This window comes from Eptatretus burgeri, chromosome 3 (genome assembly GCF_056783735.1).
Source record: "Eptatretus burgeri isolate ZD-2024b chromosome 3, Ebu_testis_v1, whole genome shotgun sequence".
In the NCBI taxonomy this organism is placed as follows: domain Eukaryota; kingdom Metazoa; phylum Chordata; class Myxini; order Myxiniformes; family Myxinidae; genus Eptatretus; species Eptatretus burgeri.
In genome coordinates this window covers 70,986,620-71,005,420 of record NC_140963.1, presented here as the reverse complement: position 1 = coordinate 71,005,420, position 18,801 = coordinate 70,986,620, and the positions used below count along the sequence as shown (strand labels likewise).

At 46.1% G+C, this 18,801-nt stretch overlaps 1 long non-coding RNA gene across 1 annotated transcript in view; it reads right to left on the bottom strand.

Annotated features, from left to right (window-relative positions):
• Positions 1-5,413: 5,413 nt before the first annotated feature.
• The window catches only part of LOC147030157 (uncharacterized), a 35,684-nt gene continuing 22,296 nt past the window's right edge, over positions 5,414-18,801 (bottom strand). Inside the window, exons 2-5 of the long non-coding RNA XR_015055765.1 lie at positions 9,285-9,550; positions 8,164-8,310; positions 7,444-7,606; positions 5,414-7,311 (exon numbers count right to left, since the gene is read on the bottom strand). This is a non-coding gene — a long non-coding RNA (uncharacterized LOC147030157). The remainder of the gene's footprint in view (positions 7,312-7,443; positions 7,607-8,163; positions 8,311-9,284; positions 9,551-18,801) is intronic.

Sequence of the window (18,801 nt, the reverse complement as noted above, 5' to 3'; positions counted from 1 at the left end):
CATCGACATTTTAAATCTCTGACATTTTCTATCTATCCACTTCTCTCTCACCTTCTCAATATACTAATCCATTTTCCTTTATCAAAACAATTAAATACAGTTTAGAAGTTGAACAAAAATTATCAAATCATTTGTCAAATTTGTCGTCAGGCGAATATCATTTAAATTGCAGCTCAAACACTCTGTCTACACATGTAGCTAGACCCTCCCCAAACTTTATCGCAGTCTTGGGGAAGGCATCTTAAACTTCAGACTAATAAACATCCAATCTCTCTTAAACAACTTTTTTGGTCAAAACAATAAAATATTTCCTTTTAAAATCCATGAATCAAAAATAAAATCTTCAGCATCTATCCAATTAAATCATGAATTTACCTTGACTGAATTGATCAAAGGGTTACACTGGGTTGGTTACCATTGCCTTCCCAGCACAAGTTCAGGCAACCTCAACATTCGCAGACGAATAAAACAATATGCCTATTTCAACGTCCATCCGAGAGCATCATCAATTATCTGTGAATTGCCCCACGTGATAAACATCATCAAATCATTAAAAATCATTCCAAATCACGTTTCTACATTTAAATCACTTTCACTCTTTCATTCCTCTTTTTTCCCACCTTTGGAATAAACTCCCTCACTCTATTCTTTCCCATTCTTCCCTCCAGGCTTTCAAAACAGCAGTTCACCACCACCTCTTATCATCCCCCAGCCAAATCCTCGATCTTTTCTACCCCCGATAATCCACCCAAGCCCACTTCCTTCAATTCCCCTGCTTTCCTTCCTGAAAGTCCCTGTAATGTCCATCTTCTCTTCCCCATGTTCCCCGTCCCATCCCCATCCCTCTCCCTTCCACAGATCTAATGTGTCTGTTCTCCACTGTTTTGTCCCTCCCACTTCCGCCCCTCTTGTCTCATGCCCCTTGCTGTGTATTGTGTGTTAGCTCTCATACGAGCCTCGACAAGGTATACAAAAATAAAAAAAATTTAAAAAAAAATCACATCTTTTAAGTACAATGGTTACAACTCAGATCAAATCTTCGAAACATTTCTGACACGTCTTCAGAGCTTACCCAGCATTTAAACCTGCCAGGTTGTGTAATTACAAATCATCACAATGCCAGGGAGAGCTCAACTCCCAAGACTTCACATTCCGAATATATCCCACATTCACAATTGTTATTTCAATTTATCCAAAATCCCGATGGTTTTTTAAATAAAACTTCAACACTTTTCCCTAATGGACTTCACTTTGAACAGATTCAGAAGAGAGGGTGCGCCACAAACACCAAGTAACAAGGAGCAGGAAGTTCTCTCCACATCCGGTGGGAAGAAAAAGAAAAACTCTGTCAGGCAAAACCCACAGTTTAGCATTACTCTGTCATGGCTTCAACACACACACACTAACGAGCATTGCATCTCATAGACTCGCGTGTGATCACGTGACAAATACCAATCACATTTCTATATCATTCTAAAGTCATTGCCAATGGCATGCACACTTTGACACAATAGCCGCTATCCTCTTGAATCTGCATATTAATCGAATTTCACACTTAAAGCTAAGACTCAAACACAGACTCAGTGGAAAGACATGCCACCCCCCACAGATCCAGTGGAGGGGGCGAGCTGCACAGTCGCAGCCCCCACAGATTGAATGCACACACACAACCGCGACCTTCGCGTTATCAGCACCAAACCACAAACAGCCAAGCTGCTTCGACTCTCTGCCTGAAGTTTGTAAGTTGTTAAAAATATCGTCAAAATGCCAACAGAACACGTTTCATTGCAGTGAAATGTATTGGACTCGCACAAGTTTCTTTTCTTTTTTTTTTTACTTTCAGCAACACATACATCTCAATGCAAATCACCAGCCACGCTCCCAGCCGGTCAATCGTCTCCTGCACTCTACAAGACGTTTCGTGCAAATCATTGCATTTACAAATCCGTAAAACCTCCACACAATATAATATAACAACCTCACTGCCAACAAACTTCCAGTGAGTTCAAGGAACAAAAGGTAACTCTTATAACTCTTACAAACAGGTAACTTATAATATTTATCTATTTTCCACTTAACCATACCCCTATCTCGGCGTCTCAGCCGTGTCCTCGGCCTCTCTCTCAGCCGGTCCGTATCAATGCAAACATTTAATTACTCCTCTGGCTCCTCGTCGAGCCTCTTCTTGTACTGTGCCCTCTGCACTCTTCTTCTCCAGCACTTTTCTAAAACAACGACAGTACTTATCGTTTACTTTAAAACGGACTCTCTCCGCCGGATCCTCTTCTTTCTATCAATAAAATTATCTAACAATGAACTTTTCTTTGTTCGAAATGCGTTACCTGCTGAGAGCGCTCTCCCTTACCTTCGCTCAAGCACTTGTCGTTCCCCCAGGCACTGCCTCCGGCAGATTAAGCACCTCCGGTCATGAGCACCGCACTAACGTCGGTTCGAATCCAAGTCACCAGGTGCCAACTCATGTGGATTTTTCACCCACCCCGTTGTGATCGTTGAAGGATTTTTTTCCTGGTTGATTGTGGAATCCTATTTAACTTCAGGCAGAGTTTAACGTTTGTCTGATTTGGTTATAAAATCCTGCATAAAACCCATTGGCACTGATAACCGATGTCCACACAAGTCCTTCCTTCTGAAACAATTTATTTTCTAATTATCCACCATACACTTCTCACCCTCATACAATGAACTTAAGAATCCCCATTGATTGCAATATTATTTGGTTCTATTTCATTTATTCTTACTTTTAGTTAACAGTTAGACCAACCCGATTCAATTCACTTCCACATTACATCAGAGAGTTTTATTCTAACTTGGTACTTGGTTAGTTCCAAGGAGTACAAGCCACTGAGATTCTAATACTTCCTCAGGTACTTGCACTGAAACAATTTTACATTTCAAAGCATTTTATACTTTCATGGGAGAGTGGTGGGGGCTATCAACCCAGACTGCAGGCATGTCCTTTTAGGCGAGAAGCCACTACGTACATTTCGAGGTAAAGGTTCGCTGTTATCAGCTCAGGTCACACCGCTCCAGACCAAGACATTTATCAACATTTAGGGCAAAAGTCACTTGGCCAGAAAGGACAGCCAATTCAACTTAGAGCATAAAACTTACATTTCTAAAACTCCATTTGTTACAATTTAGAATACATTAATATAAATTTTCCCCTACACAAGTCAACCTCACCACTGCTGGAAATGGATTTGATTAAAGCTTTGCAGTGCCACATTGTAGGTGATTTTGTACTGACTTCAGAGCAAGAGCAAACCATTGCTTTGCTAGAAATGCATGCGGATTCTGTGACACCAATAAGGTGTGCAAAGGAGTTCATGCAGAAGATTAAAGCCAGAAACAATACCGCTCCTGTAGAACAAAAATTGCAATGGCTTCCACTCTGTGAGACAAGCTGTCTCAGACAAACTGAAACAACTGCTGGAGATGGGTATTGTTGAGAAAGTTGATGCATCTACCTGGGTAACTCCAACAGTTGTCTCTCAGAAGAAATCAGGGGGAGATTCAGACGTGTATCAATCGGTGGGAGCGCAACAAAGGAATAATTGTTGACTGTCATCCGTTTCCTCACATGGAGGAACATTTTCCTGAGCTGAGAGGTGCGACAGTTTTTTTTTAATTGATCGACCTGCTTCTCTCAACAATGCTTCCTGAAGGTCCTTCTTGGGACTTACCTCTTGGTACAGTAAATTCTTACCTAACTATGCCACAGTTGTTGAACCGCTGCGTGTGCAATGCTTCCGTCTGGGACGGACATAAATTTTATCTGGACGACCAAAACTTAGCGGAGTTAAACTGCTTTAAAGACACTGACTGTGGAGAGCTCTTGCTCTCTTCGATCCAAACTTGCCCACGTTCATCTCGACAAATGTGTCTGACTATGGGCTGGGGAGAGTGTCAACTCAGCTGCACCTTGAGAATACTAAGCACACAGTGGCTTTTGCATCTCGCACACCGTCTCTTGCCGAATAAAAATACTTGACAGTTGCAAAGGAAGCTCGAGCCTATGTCTGAGCTGTGGAAAAACGGAAGACATACCTTTGGGGACGCCACTTCACTTTTCGAACTGACCATATTGCTAGCCACAAAAGGCATCGGTCGTGGTAGAATGCGAATCGCCAGATGGTCGACTCGACTCCTTTGCTTCTCTTATGATATGACACATTGCCCTGGAAAAACAGAACGACACTGCCGACTGCCTATTCAAACCGCCTCTGCCTTCAGATTGTGATGTCACAGATGAAGAACCTGAGCTGATTGCCGCTATTTCACCTTCCCTGACTGCTCTCTCCATTACCAAGTTCTTTGCTGCATGTGAAGCTTGCCCAGAACTGTATTTGCTGCGTGCCCAAATAAAGCTAGGCTGGCAAAACTCTTGGAAAGAGGTTGCACCTGAGCTTGCTTTGTACTTTCTGTCCGTCATGAACTGGCCAAGGACATCCTGAGCTGATTGCTGCTATTTCACCTTCCCTGACTGCTCTCTCCATTACCAAGTTCTTTGCTTCATGTGACGCTTGCTCCGAACTGTATTTGCTGCGTGCCAAAATAAAGCTAGGCTGGCAAAACTCTTGGAAAGAGGTTGCACCTGAGCTTGCTTCGTATTTTCTGTCCGTCATCAACTGGTGAAGGACAACGCTGAATATTAATTTCCTGAATATTGCCCAATCAAGGTGTACAAAGTTTGTAGAGACCAATTTTGTTTTGTTTGTATACAATGTTGAGGCTCATAAAGGAGCTAACACACAGAACGTATAACAAAGGGAACAGGAGTCAAGAGGGGTTGGAGAGGGAAGCACAAAATAGTGGGGAAGAGACATGAGGAGATCTGTGAAAGTGAGTGGGATGGAACTGTCGGGAGTGGGTACATGGGGTAAACAAGATCGACACTTTCAGGAAGAAAAGCAGGGAATTTGAAGGAGGTGGGTTTGGTGTGGATTAACAGGGGTAGAAAAGGTTATGGTTTTGAATGGGGGAAGATAAGAAATAATGGTGAACATCTGTTTTGAAGACCTGGAGGGAAGTGTGGGATTGAAGAGAGTCTGGGAGTTTGTTCCAGAGGCAGGAAAAGAGAGAAATGAAAGAGTGAAGGTGAGCAGTGATTCTTCATTTTGGTAGTTTCACCAGAAGGGGGTCGCTGGCAGACCTTGAGTGCCCTGTGGAAATATGGGTGGTGGGTGGGCACACAGATCACAGACAGAGCAGGGGGTGTGGGGGAGAGGAGACGGTAGAAGACAGAAAGACCACCGACCTGCCTGTGGTGAAAGACTGAGCGACCCAAAGACTCAGCTTCATCGCAGGAGATGCCAATGATCCTAAATGCCTTGGTTTCCACAGCATGAAGCCAAAAGAGGTGTGAGGTGGGAGAACCAGCCCAGAGGGGAGAATAGTACTCCATCAAGCTGCGGATTAAAGTTTTGTCTTTGGTCAGGAGCTCATGTGTGCCAAGGAAGAACTTTGCATGATGGAGGATGCCCAGTCGGTGACGAGCTTTTGAGGCTGTCAAATTGCAGTCAAAGGTGCTTCCAGCAAGTATTAACTCAGGGGGGTGGACACTTATGCAACCAAAATATTCTAGTTTTGTATTTTTAATTGATTTCCTGAAATTAGTAGAATTTGTTTTTCACTTGGAAGTTGTGGGTTACGACGTGTAAATACAGATGGAAGAAGTCTGTTTAATGCAGTTTAATTCCAGACTATAAGGCAACAAAAGGTGAAAAATTTGAAAGGAGGTGTGGACTTTATAGAGGCACTGAATGTAAACCAATTTATCAATTAATACAAAATCCCTTCCTTATAAACCGATAATTGAACGGAAAATCAAACTCTACTTACCTGAAGTGATCATGTGACCAGCGTTTTTAATCATCTTCACGAACACTCGTGCCTTCTTCCTCTGAATAGCTCGCACAACGCTCAAAAAGATATGGCTCCATAATTCTCCTGAAAGCGTTTTCATTACTAATTTTGTCTCCAATAATTTCTTCAAAATCCCAATGATCATTTTTTAACATTCTGAGAACCATCGTTGTTGCTAATGAAGGTGGAATCAGTATCTGAATCCGAGCTCGACATGCACTGTTTCTCGATGTAAGCCGCTGTTCGGATCAATATGGCTTCAGGGTGTGACGTCATGGTGAAATCAAGAATTGACATTGTGACACTTTGGAATTTTTTTCCCAAGTTTTTTTTTTTTTCCACTCTGGAACTAATTTTTGACACTTTGGAATTGGCAAAAAAAAATTCAATCTTTTTTTCCCCCCCTTCAAATTAGACTGTGATGATTCTCAATGGTTTTCAGAAGAAAATTTTTTTTTCATTTGGGTTCCCCTTTAAACGTTAAGCCAACAGGAGGCTTGAAGAGTTAGTTATTAAGAACATAAAATAAAGTATTATTGTCCTGCACTAAGAACATAAAATAAAGTTGATTTTCTTGAGGTATTAAGATCATGAAACTTATCTTTAATAATAATATTGATAAACTTGATCCAATAATGTAATGCTAATAAAGATGGGTTGATGGTGATGATAATGTTGGGGGATTTGAGGGGGTTATTGTTTTGATAGACAATGCTAATTAGGTCAATAAATGTGGAAAATAGTTCACCAACCCGCGATTACTCGAGTGCAATGACTGCAATCCACAAACCTAACCTCAATACATTCATTGAGACAGAGCAAATCCGCACAGGGGAAACCTACAACCAGTTGTCCCAGTCCTTTAGCCTCATTACAACTACTACCTCTCTATCTTGATGTGGTTTACATTTACAAAGGCCAACAGGCCTAAGTCAATCTTGTATGTACACAAAGATTGCCCTTTTCATTTTATTTTTGTATTCAGGCATCATTCTAAATTTAAGGGGTGCTAACTGAAACGGTAAAAACATCACATTGTCCCTTGTATCGTTTTTTTGGATTGAGTCAATAGAACTGAGACTTCACACAAAGGTGCATTCAAGGATTGTCAAAAGGGATGTGTACAAATAGTTAATATTAAAGTCGTTTTGAGGATCATACAGGGGACAAAGTTTAAAATTTCTCACTATTAAAGGTTTTAATTTTACCACACCTCAGTATTTCAACTAACCCTCTTGGTGTCTCTCTCATCATCTTCTTTTTATTTTTTTTCCACAAGCTATGCTCATGCCATACCACTGTCATGCATGTGGTGGTAGCACCGGAAAAGTGCTGCTTTTTCACATATCAAACTTGTACAGACACCATGATGAATACTCTGTGTCAGTCTTACAGCAAGGCATGGACAGGGTTTCTTTGTTGGTCCTGAAGACACAAGGTACATCAAGACAGGGTGATAGAACCATATTAATCTGTGGCACATTGAAGCAGAAGCACAATGACAGCATCAGCTTAAAGATGCATTATAACAAGACATATTTTATACAGAAGACTTACCACGTTGGATCTCCAAGGTAAAGCCCAACACCATCTGGCAGTTCCTGTCAGCAGCAATAATTGTACGAATGTAGAACAAGGTGTATGTTTTTTGCTGCAACACCTCACTCAATTCCACCTTATGGATGACCAAGTACATTATATACAAGCTGCTGTTACTTGCCTGCCAAGAAGTAGACACAATGGTGAGCATTTCATTTTTACACAAGCACAATAAATCAAATAACATTCATCCATTTCAGTTTGGAAGTTCAACATTCAGTAACCTTCGAGATTCACCGAGTTGCCACACCTCAAGGCTGCAAATTTGTCGTTTCCAAGATTATACCATGGTAAAAGGTGTAAATGGGAGAAAATTAAGGTTTCTGGTCTGCCAAGCATTTAAATTTAAACAAATCCAGATAATATTTGGTACAAAATAGACTATAGCACAACCTATACAGACTAATTCAGGTAGATATTGGTCCCATGTCTTCGATTTTACAGAGGTTAACGTTCAAACCTGGACACCACATTAAGGTTTTTGGCACACCGGGACTTCGAATTTAAGCAAATCGGATAATAATTGGAGAAATAGCACCTGGTCACAGCCCCTTCAGACTACAGCAGGTAAACATCAGTTCAGTGTCTTTCTTTCGATTTACAGGGATCAAACTGAATGGAGAGGAAGGGCAGGGAGAAGTGTTGCATTAGTTTTTAAAAGTCTGCAATTATAGTTACCTCTTAATTTATTTCAAGTTATGTCTATTCCACTCGTCTTCTGTTTGGTTTCTCGAATTCTTCATCATCTTCACCTTCTTAGCTGTTACTCCTCTTTCTCTTTCTGTTTTTTTGACCTCCCCTTGTGACGTAGTTCTCAGGGGAGGTCTAAATGGGAGGGAAGGAAGAAATGTAAAATAATATTGTTGTTTATCACAAAATCAAAACAATCAGGGCATTAAAAAATATGATCAATAACCCTGGGTTCGTGAAAACTTGGGCCAAGCTTCCCCAGGCTGACGTCAAGAAAGGTAGGATAATGATGGCCGTTAAAGAAGACGAAAAATATACTTCTCCAGAGGATTGCATCAATCCTTGAATATTCTCAATGCACATCCATGTACAGCCCTATTCCTATCCTCTTCTGCCTCATCTCGAGCTCAATCAAGTACTCTTAACAGTCTTAATGCATCTATATTCATGTCTCATGTAAACGACCAATTATATATGCTTGCTTCAAGGCCTTAAACATCCTTCATGATGTGTAAAAGTTTATTGTTATTTAAAGCTTGTGATGATGTTTTGATCGCATGCATTAGGATTAGATAATCACTCTTCCATAATTGGCAATTAACTTTGAATGGGTGATCATCGGATTATTCTACAAGCCTCTACCTCTTGAACACATTTGGTAAATTTGGCCCCACCCTGAATGTACCTGGAAGATCACAGTGCAGTGCAGTAGTACAAAAATCTACCTTTGTCTGTCCATTAATCACTCTTATTTCAGTCGGCTTGGTCATTAAGTCCGTGGTTTAAAAATGAAGAATAAACATAAGTGTTCACCCAGTTAAAGGTATACATTGCAAAAAAAAAGAAAGAAAAATACGAAACACTGTCATTGGCTCTTTCAGTTAGCTTGATTGTCTCTTATACTACAGAACTGCTTATAGCAAATCAAGTAAATGGTAATCTAAACAGAGTGTGACAGGAACAGAAGGGTGGGAATGAAACAGTACAAGAAAGTGGGTGAGAGGGGGTTAAAGAAGATGTAATGGGACAGGAGAAGGTTATTCAAACATAAAATCTGTATTTATAGCTATTATATTGTATAAAGTGATCGAGTGAGAAACAGGACTCACAGCTCGGGGCTCACGATACCAGATTCCACTTCATCATCATGGTGACACATCCTCTTGGTGCCTCCACAATCATCATTGTCACAGTCATCTTCTTGTCTTTGTCTTTTCTATATAGAAGCCTTGCTCATGCCACAACACAGTGGGGTGCATGTGTTGGCACCACAGGCAAAGTGCTGCTCTTTCCTGAATGATGGTCGTACAGACACCTCGATAAATATTCGGTGTCAATCTTGCAACGAGGCTTGGCTTGGGCTTGCTTGTTGCTCCTGAAGAGAGAAGTCAGGGTGAAAGAACCACAATAATCTGTGGTGCATTGAAGTAACAGTACACATTGACAACAGCAACTTAAAGGTGCATGATAACAAGACATCATTTATACAGACTTTCCATTTTGGATATGCACACTGCATCTCAATACTATCTGATGGTTCCTTATTTTCACCACCAGTAGCACGAGCTGAATGACTGCAGAACAAGAGGTATGCCTTTTCAAACAACACCTCTCTCTATTCCACTTTCACGACGAGTCATTAATTTTATACCAGCTGCTGTTGTTGGCCTGCCAAGATGCACATACAATGGTTAGCATTTCATTATGAGACAGAAATGAAAGAACATTAATCCATTTGACTGTGCAAGCTGATACAGCTCGAGTCTGTGAGAGACCATAATGTACCACTTGTCATTTAATATGGAGACTAAAAAGACCAGGTTTTGGCAGGAATTCACAACTTAAATCACAGTTTCAAAAAATATTGTGTTCCGATGCACCATCCAAATTACTGCCTGGATTGCTCCTGTAAAGACAATGGCAAATCACCCACTTAATTACTGGCAAATGAGAATCTACTTTGGCAGCAACAAGGTTCCTCTCCAGGTGGACATATCATGAGGATTATCCAGCTTGCTCAATACGAACTCTGGTGAAATCTCTGAGGGGCAAAAGAAGTATCGTATATATTGGACACCCAGCTTAGTTTGCCTTATGATATACCTGTGCTTGTATTGATTGATTGCTGTTAATTGCTTTGGAGCAAATAAATATAAATTTGAATCATGTGACTTGCACAAAGTGTGAGCGTTGGCCTGCAAGGCTTCCCCAAACCCAGTCTGAGACAAAGAAACAATTCAGAAAATGATCACATGGATCACTCACCTAAACATAACTGTAATAGTGGCCTCTCCAAGTGCTTTTACCACTGTACACAAGGACAGAAAACAGGTTGTAATCAATGGCTGGGCTGTGGGGCTGTGACATGTGTGGGTGTATGTCAAATGTTTCTGGAAATGGGAAATCCTGCATTTGAACAAAGACATGTTATTGGCAAAGGTTAGGCCAACACGTTAGGGTTGGGGTTAGGCCAAGTTAAAAAAAAAAAAACACACCACTTCACCGTCCCCACCTGCTTCCTTTTTTGAAGCCGCCTCCTATATATATAAATATATATATATATATATAAATATAAATATAAATATATATATATATATATATATATATATATATATAAATATATATATATATAAATATATATATATTTGATTCTTTTTTCAAACATCCCCAAAAATATCCATATGTCTGTTTACAACTTGCACCATTCTTTGAAATGATCATTTCTTTTTATGAATGAGCTGCAGCACCGAGTGCTGTGCTGCCGCTTCCCATTGGCGTGTCGTTTCCCGCTTCTGTAACGCTTTTCATTTGTGAAGATGGTTTTCATGTGCTTACAAATTCAGATGGGAACTAAAGTCCTGAAGCCATGATATGCGAGAACAATTCTTGATTGTGTGATGTTTTCTCTGATTTCGCTTATGGGGAGTTGAAACAGGGAGAGGCCATACAAGAGCAAGACCAAACAGCGCTTGTGATTCCACATCCCACACGTGTAAATCTGTATATTTGCATAAATGTTTACTGTAGATCTATATAGAAAGATGGCGTCACGAATAATTTGAAAATGCACGGTGTGGAGTTTTTTATATGTTGCCATACATTTACATATTGTTACGTTTGAGGGGGGGGGTATGCATTCAAAGGGTAATTAGGATGTTTAATTAGGTATGCCATGCTGTTCGAGTCTACCAGGATCTCGATGTAATAAGTAGCAATTCAGTGGTGATAAGTTGTCTAGTAAATGTTCATTTCTTCAAGGGGGAAATGATAAATGTCACGTAATTAGATAGGGACACGGGATAGGGTAAGTGTGTCTGCGTAAACCCCTTTTGGTATTCTCTGAAGACTGGCCGTGACGTCACAGGACAGTGCAGCGGATGGCTCCGCCCCGTGATCACGATTGGCGGAAGGCGATGGCGCTGGGCCAATAAACGGCTCGATTGGGAGTGACGAGGACGAAGGATAAAAAGGTTCTGTTCGGGGTCGAAAAGGAAGAAGAAGATTACAACCAGAACGATCGGGTTTTTTTGGTGTGGTTCCCTGTGGCGGCAGAGAGCGTCCTTGTTGTTGTGCTGAGTCGATCATGTTCTTGATCGTGTCTTGGAGCCTTGCTGGGTCTCGTGCCTCACCTTGGTTGGCTCTGGGGTTCTGCTGACTCGGAGTGCGGGGTCGGGCGGCGGGCGGACCTGCCTCCCTCTCCTGCTCACGGCTTAGCACCAGAACTGGTTCCCTGGTGGCTGTGAGCGGACTTGGGCCAAGACCAGGAGGTCGACAGCACCACGGTTTCTCCTGCCCCCCCCCCCTGACGAGAGCAAGGCCGGCTCGTCCGACGCCAATCCAGGGACAGTTGCGTCCACACCACGGTCCAGCCTGACCACCAGAAATAGCTACGTTTTGTGTGTGTGTGTGTGTGTGTGTGTGTGTGTGTGTGTGTGTGTGTGTGTGTGTGTGTGTGTGTGTGTGTGTGTGTGTGTGTGTGTGTGTGTGTGTGTGTGTATGTGCGCTTGGCGCCTTAGAGGGATTGAGAACTGTATATTCATTGGAATTGTCTGTGTTTTTTCCCCACGCCCGATCCCACACCATCCCGTCAAATCTCCCCGGATCCCTCTTCTTGCCGAGTCTTGTTATTTCTGCTTAATAGTAAAAAAAACAAATAAACATCATCAACTCAGTGAAAAGTGACTCGTGCCACCTTCCTCGTCCCGTTTGCGGTAGAGCAATTAGAACCGCCATGTTTGGGTAATAAACAAATACACCGCCTCCATCGTTTCGGCTCATTCTATGTTGGCGGGACTGTTCAAGTCCCGTGGACGTCACAATATATTTGTTTTGAACTGTGGATTGTATTTTTCATTAAACAGGCCTCGTGAGTGTGGTGATGACGTGTCTGGTATATGACCTATGTGTATGATGTGATTATTTTCAATTTATTTATTTTTAAGTGTTTCTGTGCATGAAACATGAAGGGTCCTTGAATGAAAATGTCAGTGGGCATTTTGAACTAAATATCTGGTGGCAATCTTGAATCTAAAAAGTGGCGGCAATTTGAAAAATAAAATAAATAACAAATAAAAAGGGCCTCCTCCTTCCATTTTCTTTTTTTAATCCAGACGATCAACTGATATATATATATATATATATATATATATATATATATATATATATATATATATATATATATATATATATATATATATATATATATATATATATATATATATATTGTTGTGGTTACCAAATTCGCAAACCACCATTCAGGTCCCTTAGGTGAGGTATCTTGGTAAGTACATGTGTAGTTAGGCCCAAACCCGTTGTCTAGTGGGAATACATGTCATTTATGCGTGCTGCGACTCTTCAGGATAGCCGTTTTTCTTTTACTATCTTTATTTTGGACCAACCGCCATGATTACCACCACAACCACAACATCAACCACCAACCACAACGCCGCTTCACCACAACCGCCACGACCTTCACGTCACACCTCGCAACCCTAGCATCGCCACCGTTCTTGCCCCGCTGTGGGTACCGGTGTTGGACTCGTGCAGGGCGCGCGTCGAACAGCGTGTACAAAATCACGGATTTTGTGCTTCAAAAACGGATCAAAAACGACACACGCCCACTTTTTGCCGTCCAATCGGTGAGCGAGGGGCGATTTGGCCCCGCCTCCAGGACGATCGATATATGCAAATTTGTGGATCAAAAAGCCTTCACGCCCACTTTTTCTCGGGCCAATGGGGAGCGAGGTGAAAGGTCAAAGGGAGGGGGTCAAAGGCGAAGCTACGGGGGGGGTAAAAGGACCGTGTTCGTCAGTCAGGAGAGTAGAGAAGAGGAGAGTCCAGAGTGGAGAGTCGGAGAGTCCAGAGTGGAGAGTCGGAGAGTCCAGAGTGGAGAGTCGGAGAGTCCAGAGGCGGAGAGTGGAGAGTCGGAGAGTCCAGAGGTGGAGAGTCGAGAGTCGGAGAGTCCAGAGGCGGAGAGTAGGAGAGTCGGAAGCAGAGGGTCAAGACTTCGCGGGCGGTGGAGCTGCTCGTCGTGTGCGTTGGAGTCGGAACGGAGGGGACGAGCTGTGGAAAGGCGGCGACACCAGACGAGGGGGTGCTCGCGTCGTGCAGGGAGCTGCACCCGAGGGAGGCCGACCACGCGACCTGGCCGAGGTGGAGACGCACACCAGGGATAATAAAGATCCTCTATACCCCGAGCATCAGCAACCCCCTCCTGTTTCCCCCCCGCGCTGAGATAGTGCGACCAAGGGGGCCCCTTTCCCACCCCCTACCAGACACTGCCCGCGAGGCCCGCGGGGTTGGGGCGCCATCGCCGCTCCGCGTCTCATCACCAGACGGGTAGGCGCGACCCGGTCTCGGCCTCAGGCCCGCCTCATCCTTGAGGGTATTTCTTTTCCTTGGTTTTGGGTATGTGTTGTCGGCGCCGTGTGTGAGGTAGAATTGTATAAGTGTTGCCGTGTGCTCGGTAGTCGGTATTAGCTCTGCATTGTGTTTTCGCTTTTATATTTGCTTTTTGTGTAAATTGCATTGTGTCTTTTCTGTGTGCATTTGGTGGAATTGAATATGTGTGCTTTCCGTTCGTCGCGAATAAATGTGCTTTTGTGTTGAACTGTTTCCCGCTTCGCTTCGTCATTTCTCTCATTGAATCCTCATCTTGCTTCACGTAAAGGGTTGGTAGTGGGCTGAATACGCCCGATAATTAATAGAACCGTCGAGGTCGACGATAACACCGCTCGGTTATTCTGATAGTACGGAACGGGTCGCTTAAGTGGCCCGTGTCCGAAGTCGACCTGCGGCGAGGTGCGATCGCCCGGTCTACCCTCCGCGTGGGTACTTAGGTAGGTCGAATTTGGCGAGCAACCCTATCCCACGCGGGGGCTGATTGGCTCGATCGCGGTGAGACCGAAAGGTCCACCCGTGACTGGTTCCCGGCGTTAGTCCGAGAGGGTCACGACTGGATTGTCCGTCCGGTGGGCGACGTGCCGCGATTCGAGTTACGTGGCCGTCAGCACGCCGGCGGGCGCGAAATCCGCAACACTGGTGTCAGGTCGTGCGATACAAATTCATCGCCCTCCTCGCGGCACTGGTATTGGAGAACGGGACAACGGGCTCTCCTGTCTCCAGCGAAATTCACGGGAATCGGTCCAGGGGTGAGAGAAGCGACCCCCGATTCCCTCCAAATTACGAGCGAGCTAAATTAACCCTTCACGAGAAGCAAGATGGCGTCTCAAGGCGAGCGGGAGCCGGGGGTATTAGAAATGTATATGTGTAGTAATGTAGAGTCCATGGTCCAGGATGGAATCCCCGAGCAGGAAATGTTGATTGTGCAGGAACACGGACTCGCCCAACTGAACCCAGGGCCCGAGGTGGGTGCGGCAGCGGCCGCGGTGTATGACACCTCCCCCCCCCCTCTCCACCAAAACCCTTCCCCAACCCCTGCCGAAACGGCTCACTCAAGCGCACCCGACATAGCCCAGCTATTCACCATGCTGGCGAACATGAACGAAAAAATAGATGCATTCACAAGCGAAATAAAACGCATGAAAACTAAAATGGAAACAAACATGAAGGAAGAAACGAAAAAGCTCCGGGGGGAGACGCAGAACTTGGGCCGATGCCTGCAGGCGGGCATGAAGGCCGTTAGCAGGGAACTCAAAATGGCGACTCCACGTGTAGAAGCAAACGAGCTGGAAGGGGGTGCAACGGCTGACAGGCCCGCGGTGGAGGCGGGTAAAAAAATAATTCAGGGGGCGTGTTGGACGAGGGTCGTGACAGAGGAATCGACGGTGACCAAGAGGGAAAAATTAAATGGGGAGACCAAAACGTGTGAGACGAGACACGAGGTGACGACAAAGGAAATAATAATAGTTGAGACAAGGGAGGTAAAGGGTGAAGAGTTGGCAGTGACGGTAGCCGGGAAGGGAACGATAGAGGAGAGACTGCACGGTGAGGACGGGGTAAGTGACGCGCACACACACACGGAGGTAGTGGAGGACAATGGGGTTGAGCTCGCGGAGCGTGTAGAGACCCAGTGCGAGCACCTGGATGGCCTCCTCCAGGAACGAGGGGAGGGAGTATGCCCCCTTGAGGTGAGTCACGACCAGGTGAGTTCGGTCGTGCTTTGCGAGGTTGAGGGGACGAGTGCTGTGGACGGGTGCACGGAAAGCTTGGGGGGTATAGAGGCCCCGGAGACCCTTGCGGGGACACAAATCCCCAGTGTGGTTGTCCCTGTGTGTGTGGTGCAAGGCGTGAGTGCGTCCCCGTGTGTGGAAGCGACCCCGTGTGTGAGTGGTGTGGTGGCGATGGTGCCGGAGTACGTGCTTCCCAGCACGCCGTGTGTGGATGAGGCACCGTGTGTGAGTGTCGCCATGTGTGTGAATGAGGCACCGCGGGTGAGTGCCCTCGCGTGTGTGGATGAGGCACGGAGTGTGGATGAGGCACCGCGGTTGAGTGCCCCCGCGTGTGTGAGTAGTATGGTTTGTGTGAGTAGTGAGGCACGCGTGAGTGAACGGCCGTGTGCAAGGTCGCTGTGTGCAAGGGAGACCGTGTGTGTGAGAGAGCGGTATTTGAGGGAGAGGTATGTGAGGGAGATGTCGGTTGGCATGCGGGAGCACGCAGCCGCGTCTCCCGGTGTGAATGTGATGGAGTGGACTGTGTGCGTCGTAACACGCAGGTGTGCGTGGGTTGAATGGCGACGACGACGGCGACATGCGAGTAAAGAAAGCCGAGTAGCGGCTGTAGTTGTTTCGGGGACCGTGCCGGGTTCACCCAGCAGTGAGCACACGGTCCGTGCTGTGCAACGCACGAGACCACCACGTGCTCGCTTGCGAGAGTGAAGTCCCGGTCCGGAAACGCACGCGGTGGATTTGCCGATCCCGCGGACGGACAAAGTTTAGGCAGGTAAATGGATTTGGACCGTACGGGTTCTCCACGCGATCGTGTGTGTTAAGCTCCAACGGGCAAAGCACATGTGTTCGCGTGGGGAACCCCTCGAGACGTGGGGCTTGTGTTTTTTCTTTTTATGCGCACGGTGACGCCATGGCTGCACGTGGGGTTGGAATCCGGCAGGAGGGGTATCTCTGCCGGATGGTACCGTCCAAGGAGGGACGAGGAACACGTGCAGCTGCATGACGTCACGGGCAGGTGCAAAGTGCGCGAGTTGCCGCGCTGGCGCTGCGCATGTAAAGAAAAAAAAAAAAAAAAGCAAGCCTCACTTTCGGGTGCACAGGATTCCTGGGCAAGGGGTGGAAGACCCCCTTGGCCCGGGGCACAGGATGGAAACTAGTTAGGGGGAAGGGTTAGCTTAGTTAGACCGACTTCATGGGGCAGGGGTAAGTCCTCATGGAGTCCGTGGAATGGATTAGTTAGAGGGATTGTAGCCAGATTTAGGTGGGGAAATTGATTAAAGAGATTAGGAGACAGTGACAGACTTGTGAATGTGTAGAGGGGACGTAGCTTAGCTACGTAGTGTTAAAAGGAACGTGCTGTAGTTTAAGGGACGACGTGGGAGCACGAGTTAGTTAGGGGATGTAGTTAGAAGAATGGCGGAGTTCAGCGGTGAGTGTGTTGAAGAGTTGGTGAGTTGTGAGGCATGTGCTTGGTGAGTGAGTGAGGCCAGCGGGTCTGTGTGAGTGGAGCGAATGGGGAATGCATGGTGCGATGAGTGATTGGGGGGAGGAGTGACTCCCGCCCAAGGGACCCCGGGGTCAGTATAAAGTGAGTTAGCTGGGTTAGTCAAATTGAAAAATGGAGGTCGTTTTGTTGTTGGTGGGAAAGTAGGCTCGAGACCCGTTTGGAGGGGTGCAGGAGCCCTGTTGACGGGCTTGGGAGCGTGGCTGCGAAAGGTGAGTATCGCTGAGTGGGTACCCCGGGCACCAGGCTTGTCGGCCGCGGTAGGCCATGGGCCCATGGGGGGCCGGGATAGCGTAGTGGGCACGGGTGCGCCTGCTTGGTGCGGGGGCCCGGGGCGCCATTAGCCGCGTGGGCAGTGTTGTGGGCACGGGTGACCCTCGGAAAGGGGCCCGGGAGGCCGGCCTGCCACGTGTGCGTTTCAGGGGAGGTGCCATGGGGGGCACTCCCCGGTGTTAGGGAGCTGGTAGGCTCGGAGGCAGTGTAGTGCCCGGGGGTGCCATAGTGGGAGATTCGGCAGAGGGTCGTGCCTGCCAAAGGGAGCGACGTGTCCCAGCCAGGAGACCGTGTGAGGGCACGGAGAGAAAATTGGGGGGGCGAGGCCCAAAATTGTGAGGACACCAACACAGGCGACGGGAATCTGGGTTGTTAGAACCAATAGTTTAAGCGAGAGGCGCTTGTTGAAAGCCCCGGGGTAGTTTAACAGTTAAATGGTTAGGGTAGATTAGGAGATGTACCCCTCCGCACCATCCATCCCCTCGCCGTCGTTGTGGGCCGCTGGACCCACTTTGGTTATAGATCGCCGAACTCTGGGGAGGCCATTCTGAGGCTTCGTTGGGCCTCGACACAGGACGTTAGCTCTCCCTTATTTCCCTCCGGGAAGGGAACGTAGGGGTTGGGAGTAGGCTAGGTGACAGGATAGGTTAGCCGAACAAGGACGATAAAGGGGGTTAGGGGACGATTTATAGTGGGGAAGTAAAAATAAATAAATAAATAAATAAGTTGGGGCTAAATTGGGGTTTGACAAATTAAGGGAGTGGGTATGTACAGTGACAGGCAAAGGCGATAGGTGGGAGGGAGACAGGTAGGTAGGTCCGAGCCCGCCTTCCAAGTGGCCAGCACCACCGCACTCCCTCCACCAACCTCCACTGAACGGCAAAGGCTGGCCAACTTCATCGGCTGGCCGTGTTTTGCTGCAAGGCAGAGGCCGGCTAACTTCATCGGCAGCTGTGTGCTGCAAGGCCTGTGCCGGCCAGTTCATCTGCTGGCTGTTTTTCTTCGAGGCCTGTGCCGGCCAGTTCGTCTGCCGGCTGTGTTTGCCTGCAGCGGCCTTCTTCTGCGGGCTGTGTTTGCCTGCTGCCTTTGCCATGCCATGCCCACTGCCCACGTTCACCAGCCCCATTCAATTTTTGCTTTGCCCCCCCCCCCCTGTTCGTTTCCATGTGCGCCAGGATCAGAAAGCAACAGTTTGCAAGCTGCAAGAACTGCCCTGTTGGC